This window comes from Schistocerca piceifrons, chromosome 1, assembly GCF_021461385.2.
Source record: "Schistocerca piceifrons isolate TAMUIC-IGC-003096 chromosome 1, iqSchPice1.1, whole genome shotgun sequence".
Lineage (NCBI taxonomy): Eukaryota > Metazoa > Arthropoda > Insecta > Orthoptera > Acrididae > Schistocerca > Schistocerca piceifrons.
This window is the reverse complement of record NC_060138.1, coordinates 1,068,914,376-1,068,923,604: the sequence shown is the minus strand read 5'-3', so window position 1 is coordinate 1,068,923,604 and position 9,229 is coordinate 1,068,914,376. Positions and strand designations below refer to the sequence as shown.

Below are 9,229 nucleotides of genomic sequence, written 5' to 3'. Positions count from 1 at the left end.
AGCGCATAAAAACTTTATTAAAATGGTGATAGGTTTACAGGTTTGTGTAATTTTAAGGCCTCTCTCGAAAATAAAAGTACATTTACTGACTTAGAAGGACATCAATCAGCAAGAGTTAAAAACTGCAGCTTATAAATGTAAGAATAATTAAAACAAAATATATCCAGTGCTGGCAGGCGGAGGCGGTGAACGGAGCAGGTACCGTATGTTGACGTACGAACGTCAGCAGCTGCATACCGAGGAGAGACTGTGGGTTAAGTAGGAGAGGTTGCACCCACTACCTACCGCATGACATCAGTAGCAGCCAATAAAGGCCACAGCGAGTAAAAACGTTACGAAAATAACCTCCATGTAAAGTAGGAGCATAAAATAAAATACAAAAGGTGAAGTCTAAGCTAAATAACAAGAAAACATTAGTAATCGTGGCAATGTATGCATCATGATGAATCTAGCAGACACATTAATGGATCTTCTATTCTACCGTTCCATACCAGCACGTAGCAGCGCCCAGTGTCTGTCACATCTCTGATACTTTCGTCTGGTTACCTCAAACGTTCCATATCGATACTTAACGTCTTCCCCATGGCAACTAACGGTGTCTAGTTACTTTTTTTTCGCTGCTGTTATGCACTGTGGATCGATGCCGAGATCATGATGGGCCCACAGAGAGGGGGGAGGGCAGTCTTTGGTCTCAAGAACAATTGCTATTGGTTGTACTTAATGTATTCCGATAAACTGCTTGCTCTAGCAGTTCACCACCTCCACCTGCCACCAGTGAGTATATTTTCTTTTAATTTTTCTTGCGTTTATGTATTGTAACTCCTGTTGTTAGTTGTCCTAAGTTCGTAAAAGTGTTTCAGAGAACGGTCTCAAGGTGATGATAGTGATGATAAAAATAGACTGAAATCGGTCACTATTTTAATAAACGTAATTATGCGATGAAGACTTCTAATTTTTAAAAAGATACTCTTTAATCGCTTTTTTTCACGTGTCGTTTACAAAAATTACCACACCAGAATAGACCAAGTCTTGGTCGAGTTACAAATTCCAAGAATTATTCCAACGAATGTAAACATGACGCAGTGAGTGAGATAGGTAGGCTGTTAAACTACAGTCGTATTTCGATAGGACACAGGATTTTTTCCCCATCATGATGAAGCTTTCCATGATTCTTCATTTTTGTAATTTACGTGAGTTATTCCATCTCAACAAAGCCAGATCCAATTCTCCCCCCCCCCCCCACCCCCCTGCTCGTGTTTGTTCGAGGGAGATCTGTTCGCGCCCCATTCGTTTGTTCTAGATAGATAGCTGCACAGAGTCAGTTCCAGTTATCACGTTTTTGGGTATGGTTTCATCACGGAATACGTCGTTGGAAAAAACCGGTAGTCGCCGAACACCGACGTTAAGCAAAGTCGGACCCGAGTAGCACTTCGATGGTGACCGTCTGCGTTCGCCAGGTGACGTTCAATTCAGGGACACGCAAGTCGCCGAAGTGGCGTCCAATTGAGTGACTGGCTGCAGACCATGGGCCATGCTTTGGTACTATTACGGTGATTGTACGGTCTAGGGTTGGATCCGCTAATAAATTGTCGTCTTTTTCGTCATCCCTCGGCAATGCCTCTCAATTCGCCCTAGTCGAACGTCAAACAGCCACTCTTCAGAGATCTGAAAATATTTTGACATGCATTGCTTGGCTATGAGAAGTGGTGAAAGTGATAGAAAAAAAACCATCACGTAGGTATTGTCCGAAAGCTACACTGTTATTTTTCACGTCTGTGTAGAAATCCGCCCAGTACTACCCATCAGCGGTCAGTGTGCAGAATAATGTTTGTGGTACACTCTTGCGTATTTTGTGCTTTAATCTTCGCCTCTCAGCCAGCTCCGGTTCGGTCATTAAGGTTGTTGTAGTTCATTTTGCTGGAACTGAGTGGAACGCTAATTGGTGTCACTGAAACAGGATACATGTATTGAAGAGGCCTCTGAAGTGATAGTTACCGAGTATGGCGCTTCGCAGGATTATGGTTAGCTGATGGGATACCGTATGTATTGTGAGTGGGTTTGTTAATTGGTCCTTATAGCTGTATTTCACTTTTATTTGTTCCGGTGGGATCAGTGTTTCGTGGTAATAATATTACAAAGTCTTTGTTCGTAATTTCATTGTATTAATACCGTTCCGGTACTTCACCAGGCAATCTAGTATCGTATGTTACTTTATGTTGCAAGTTTTAGAGTCATTTGTCGCTTTGACACATTGTCAAACGTCGATGACGCATATGAAACGCAGATTAATCACGCCCTGGAGAAGCATGTGACGAGTAAGTGGATTAAAGACGGACAATGCCCATTATAATAATAAAATGTGCAAACTTTAGAGGAAACGGAAATTGTTGCACTGGAGGTTCAAAAAAGAACGGTGAAATGTCGACAGGCGTAAGTTAGCATAACCTCGTGCGTCTGTAAAAATAAAAATAAAAACTAAAAAAATTTAAAAAAACAAAAAAATCTTGCCGAGAACCAGAAAAAATTCTGGTCCTACGTGCAGTGGATAAGCGGTTGGAAAGCTTCTATTCAGTCACAAACTATTTTATATTCCGACCATCCACAGCTGTTGAAAGGCATGTGTTAGGAAGAATTCTGCTGATAGCTGGTAAAATTGTTGCTTATTAAAACACCACTGGTTTCGCAACCTAAAGCCGCATCATCAGGTGCAACCTGCATGGTAAAAAGCAGCGCACAGTGTCACCACATTTTGTGAATATTACAATTAATAAAGAAATGTTGAAGATATACACTTCTTTAGGTGCAGGTAAATTTTAAAGAATGGAGCCCGTCTTTGTTATCTTTCGCTCGCCTATGTATTGACAGTATTCAATGAATAATAAATTTTGAGTAGGAACGATGGGTATGATTACGACATTTTAACATTCTGAGTATATTTTATACATTCCTTTATTAATTTTAATATCCACAAAATATGGTGACACTGTACTTTGCTTTTTACCGTGTAGGTTGCACCTGTAATGCTGCTTTAAGCCGCGAAACCGGTTATGTTTTAATACACATCAATTTTACCAGTTGTCAGCGTAATTCTTCCTTACATTATTCTTTTCATTCCCTCGTAGACCAGCGTGATGTGGCAACAGAAGCCAGTAAAGAGAAAGCTGAAGTACTCGTTTATGAAATCATTCACGCTGCAGGATCGTACAGACATACCATCGTTCGACTGTAGCACAGTCTTTCTCACGGAGGACATAGAAATAGGCATCCCAGCCGTCGAGAAGCAACTGAAAGATGTGAAAAGAAATAAGTCGCCAGATTCGGATGTAATCGCAATTCGGTTTTACAGAGAGAGTACATAACTGCATTTACTGCGATTCGCTCGCCCAACGCGAAGTCACGACCGACTGGAAAACAGGCAAATGAAATGAAATTATTGTGTGGCATTGTTGGCCGGGAGGCTCCATGCGGGGGAGTTCGGCTGCCGTATTGCAAATCCTTTTTAGTTGACGCCACTTCGGCGACTTGCGGGTCAATGATAATGATGAAAATGATGATGAATGACACAACGCCCTGCCGGGAATCGAGCCCGGGCCTCTTGTCTGGTAGGCGGAAACGCTACTGCTATGCTACGGAGGCGGACAGCGCAGATGACTTCAGTATACAAGATGACTTCAGTATACAAGAGGGGTAAAGAACAGACCTGCAAAATTGCAGACCAATGTCATGAACGTCGGTTTGCTGCAGAATTCTTGATCATCAAGTTCGAACACAATAAATTTCCTTGGAACAGAGTAGTTACTGTTCACAGATCAGCACTGATTTAGAAAGAATAGTTAGGGGCAAGAGGGGGAGTTATTTTTTCCTATATTTCCGATACGATGCCCCACTGTAGACTGGTAACAAAGGCCCGAGCATACGAAATATAACCTATAACTTCTTAAGTAATAGAACCCAATACCTTGGTCTGTACGCAAGTGTTCATTAGAGATAGAGATGTCGTTAGAAGTGCCCCAAGGAAGTGTGACAAATGTTCTGACGGGTAGGTGAGCAATCTGCGACTTTTTTCTGGTGGCGCTGTAGAGTTCGGGATACTGTTGTCGTTGACTTACTGTATGAGGATATTGCATGACAGAATTGGTGTTTGGTATGATAAGTGGCAGTTTGCTTTAAATGTAAAGAATATAAGTTAGCGAAGATGAGTAGGAGAAACAATACTGTAATGTCCGAATACAAAATTAGTGATCTATCGCTTGACACAGTGACGTCGATTAAATATCATGGCATAACTTTGCAAAGGAGTAGGAAATAAAATGAGCTCGTACATCGGAAGTGGGGAATGCGAATGGTCTGCTTCGGTTTATTGGCAGAATCCTAGGTATCAGTTGCTCACCTGGAGACCGCCAACAGAACACTAGTGTGAACCATTCTTGGGTACTACCCAACTGTTCGGGATTTCCATCAGATCGGATTAAAGGAGGAGGTCGAAGCAATTCAGAGGCGTGCTACTCGATTCTTAACTGGTAGGTTCGATCAACACGCGAGTATTATCGAAGTGCTCCGATAAATCAAACTGGAATTTCCGGAGGAAAGACCATGTTCTTTGCGTGAAACACTATTGAAAATGGTTGTTATTGTCTCCACCCCACGCTCCTCCTAATACAACTTGCAGTCACTCAGTGTTTTAATGTGCACCGATGGCTACGATTTTAATAATAATATCAATAAAATATATGAAATTTTTTAATGTAATAGTAGTAATAGTTTGCTTCCGTCAGTGCTTAGTGAATCGCTTTGGCATAATTATAGAGGAACTGGATTTCAGGGAAATAATTGGTTTGAATAATTGGCCTTAAAATTTAATAAGTACATATGACATAGAATTGATTCAGAAACTATAATAGTAACAATCTTCCACAATGTCGATAATTTGAAAATTTACACAGTGAAAAATCGTAGTGTGCAACCATTATTAGCACTAAGATTAACACATATGGTTATGTGAGCGTGTCAGTGCGAGGAATGCTGTTAATTCCTGCCGCTTATACCTGTGTTCGGGAACGTCTTTGAGTGCTGTGGTTGTACCCAACAGCACCCCACACCATAGGGCCTTGAGTTGCCGCTGTAGGTTCTGTGCGAACACGGTCACTGTGGTGCCACTCCCACTGTCTGTGGTGAAACAAAATACGGCCATCATTTTCAAACAAACAGGACCTAGATTCGTCCGACAACACTATCTGATGCCATTCCTATTCCTAGTGACGTCGTTCCATTCATTGCCGTCTAGCATGTTTCTGCATATTCGTCATAGGTAGGCGGAGAAGTGGACGACGCGCGCGTAACCTACGCCGTAATAAAAGGCGAGAGACAGTAACCCCGCATGGTGTATGAAGTGTTCCACTGCTGCGCCAGAGCAGAGGACGACGCAGATCATTCCTGCAACGCCACTCGTATGGTGTATCGACCTTCTCGAGGTATGATTCGGGTAGTGCCACCTGATCCATCTCGTCGTGTTCAACGGCCTTCGCCGGCCGCTGTGGCCGAGCGGTTCTAGGCGCTTCAGTCCGAAACCGCGCTGCTGCTGCTGCGGTCGCACGTTCGAATTCTGCCTCGGGCATGGATGTGTGCCATGTCCTTAGGTTAGTTAGGTTTAAGTAGTTCTAAGCCTAGGGGACTGATGACCTCAGATCCATACTGCTTAGAGCCATTTGAACCATTTTTTTCTACGGCCTTCCGGAAACCGTTCTGCACACACCCGTTGCGCTGCCGAAACACTACGTCCCTCACGAGCAGCAGTTTCCCAGATGCATCAAATTCTCTCGTGCCTATGATGCGGCCTCTTTCAAAATTACTGATTTGACGGTATGGTTCGCGCATACGTCTGCGAGACATCCTGTGCGTCTGCTCAAGTCAACAAAGCGAACAGCAGGCACATTTTACCGGTAGGTGGTGTTGCGCCGCGATGTCCATGTTGACCTTTAATGCGGGCACCGACGTGGTTCAAATGTTAATCATTTCTGTAGAACATGTTAATGTACATATCCTGTGAATATGAACGTGCTATCTCTAGACGTTGCCTTGCCGCACGGCAATGGACTTGCCGCTGTGGATACACCGGTTCCCGTGAGATCACCGAAGTTAAGCGCTGTCGGGCGTGGTCGGCACTTGGATGGGTGACCATCCAGGCTGCCACGTGCTGTTACCATTTTTCGGGGTGCACTCAGCCTCGTGATGCCAGTTGAGGAGCTACTCGACCGAATAGTAGCGGCTTCGGTCAAGAATACCATCATAACGACCGGGAGAGCGGTGTGCTGACCCCACGCCCTTCCTATCCGCCTCCACCACTGAGGATGACACGGCGGTCGGATGGTCCCGGTAGGCCACTCGTGGCCTGAAGACGGAGTATCTCCAGTTGTTCAAGGTTTTTTCTGAACATGAGTAAATTATGCAAAAATTTAAATCCTTTTATTAGTTTCTTGGGAGGGGGCGGCGGATACTTGGGATACTTGACCCCAATTGATAGTGGAAAGCGACGGAATTTGGAGAGAGGAAGAGGGGCAGAGAGGACGGAGTGTACCTCGTGGCGGATGTTTATTCGCAGAGCCCGAGAGGTTGGTGCAGTAAGCGGATCAGCCGCCTTGGCTCGCGCACAAAGGCGGTGGTTCGCGGGTAATCCATCGCCGGTGTCACGGCGCAGCTCGGCGCCACAAAGACTCGGCCGACCGCCCCGTCCCCCTGAGTCGTCCGCCGCGCCCTGCAGCCCAGCCCCACACTTGATGCGTCGCGTCTTCTGCTGTGCACCCCACTTGGCCAAACAGTCGAACGCGTCCAGTCGAGGGGAACGAAATAGAGAGAGAGAGAGAGAGGGAGGGAGGGGGTGCGGTTCATTCCGCCGCTAGCTTACGTCACTTCAGGCGAATCACCGTGCGGTTCCGTACCAGTCGAGTGCTGTCGAATTTTAATTCACACTATCTGATCAAAAGTATCCGCACATCCCTATGTAATACGGAATTGACCACCAGATGTCACGAGAGGCGGATCAATCAGTTTAAAAGGAGGTGGGGAGTTGGTATTGTCAGCAAACAAGCTGTAACACCAGAATATGTTGATCAAGATCGCTCAGTGATGTCGAGCGTGCACCAGTCATTGGATGTTACCTGAATTACAAATCAATCATGAACTTCACAACCCTTCTAAAGCTGCCCAAATCGACGGTTAGTCATGTGATTGTGAAGTGGAAACGTGTAGGGAAAGCCCAACCAAACCAACATCAAGCACACCTCACAGGGATCGTCGAGCATTGTGGAGGGTGGTTGTAAATAAATAAATAAAAAAATAAAAAAGACAAGAAATCAGCGGAAGGAGTCATTCGTGAGTTGCGAAGTGCCACCAGCAGTCCAGTTAGGACAATGACTGTGCGTATAGAATTAAATAAGATGTAATTCAGTGGTAGCTCCTCATAAGCCACGTGTTTGTATAGTCAACGCCACTGGGCAGTGAATGATTGGAAACGAGTGACTTGGAGTGACAAATACGATGTGGCAAGTACCAGTACGAAAGAGGTGGTTTTGGGTTATCTTGGTGTTTCCCATCGTTAAGGTACGGTCTCTTTAATACGGTAAGAAAACGCTAAACGCGGAAGGATCTGAACACATTTTACAGTACTGTGTACTGCTTACAGTGCCAACGGCCTTGCCGCAGTGGTAACACGGTTCCCATCAGATCACCAAAGTTAAACCCTGTCGGGCTGGGCTAGCACTTGGATGGGTGACCATCCGGTCTGCCTAGCGCTGTTGGCAAGCGGGGTCCACTCAGCCCTTGTGAGGCAAACCGAGGAGCTACTTGATTGAGAAGTAGCGGCTCCGGTCTCGGAAACTGACATACGGCCGGGAGAGCGGTGTGCTGACCAGACGCCCCTCCATATTTGCATCCAGTGACGCCTGTGGGCTGATGATGACATTGCGGCCGGTCGGTACCGTTGGGCCTTCATGGCCTGTTCGGGAGGAGTTTTTAGTTTTTTGGTACTGCTTACAGTACAGGTACAGTTCCCAGACTACCGTTGTTTTAATCAATATGATACTGCACCTCCTCACTAAGCAGCATTGGCGAGACAATGGTTTGTGAATAATAACGTTCCTGGAATGGACTCGCCTGCCCAGAGTCCCGATCTCAACCGATTGGAACACCTTTGGGATGAGTTAGGAAGTCGATTTGGCTCCAGACCCCGGCGTCCAACATCACTGCTCTCTCTGGTTTCTGCTCTAGAGGAAGAATGGGCTTCCATTCCTTTAGACATCCAAACAGGTAAATGGAAGTGTCCCCAGCGCAGTTGAAGTCGTCATAAAGGCAAAGAGTTGACACATCTCTTACTAATTTCCACTAACAGGTGGCTCGTTATTTTGATCAGATAGTATATGTTTCCTCATTAACAGGCTGAATTTGCGCTGCTGTGACATAATAATCTAATGTTGTAGAGCAGCCTAGATTTGCCCTCAAATCGACGGCACACAAAACTTGCCGATAATTGTAATTTGACACAGAAGGCAGAGCTGAATGGGAGGATACTGTTTTTAAAAAAGGCGTTGGAAGATGAACGTCACAAAAAATGAAACGAAGGTAACGAAATGCAGTCGAATTAAATCCAGCAATTCTGAGGCAACTAGAGCAGGTAAAATAGTAGATGTATTTTGGTATTTGGGAAGTAAAATCACTTATAATAAGAGTAGAGGTGATAAAGCTAGTGCAACAGCAAGGAAAGCGTTGGAGATAAATTTGGTAACGTCTGCTCGAATTTTAATTATTAGGAAGTCTTTTCTGTAGGTTTCTGTTTACAATATGGCCTTATACTGAAGCGAAACGTGGACGATATTCGGTTAAGACAAGGAGAGAACAGAAGTTTTTTGAAATATGATGCTAGAGATGACCCCATTAACCAGGTTCAAATGAATGCAGCTAGCAATAACTGTACTAAGATGAAGAGGCTTGCACAGGACAGAGTAGCTCGTTCAAACCAATCTTTAGACTGAAGACTATCATCACAACAACAGTATTAGTCCAACTCTATATATTTGTGAGGTTCGTTTTTGTAATCACCAGGTTATCGAGTGGTCTTCGGATGCCGGAGTTTTTCGTTTTTAGCCATCAATGATTGCTTTACTAAAATTCTATTCCTCACCTGTTGTCACTTGGTCGTGATCTTTTCATGTGAACGTATCCACACATCCTCTACAAG

At 44.7% G+C, this 9,229-nt stretch overlaps 2 pseudogenes; both read left to right on the top strand.

Moving 5' to 3' along the window:
• The first annotated feature begins 6,084 nt into the window (after window positions 1-6,084).
• Window positions 6,085-6,202, top strand: LOC124722950 (annotated as a pseudogene).
• A 1,477-nt stretch (window positions 6,203-7,679) lies between these two features.
• LOC124722204 lies at window positions 7,680-7,796 on the top strand (annotated as a pseudogene).
• Window positions 7,797-9,229: the final 1,433 nt, after the last annotated feature.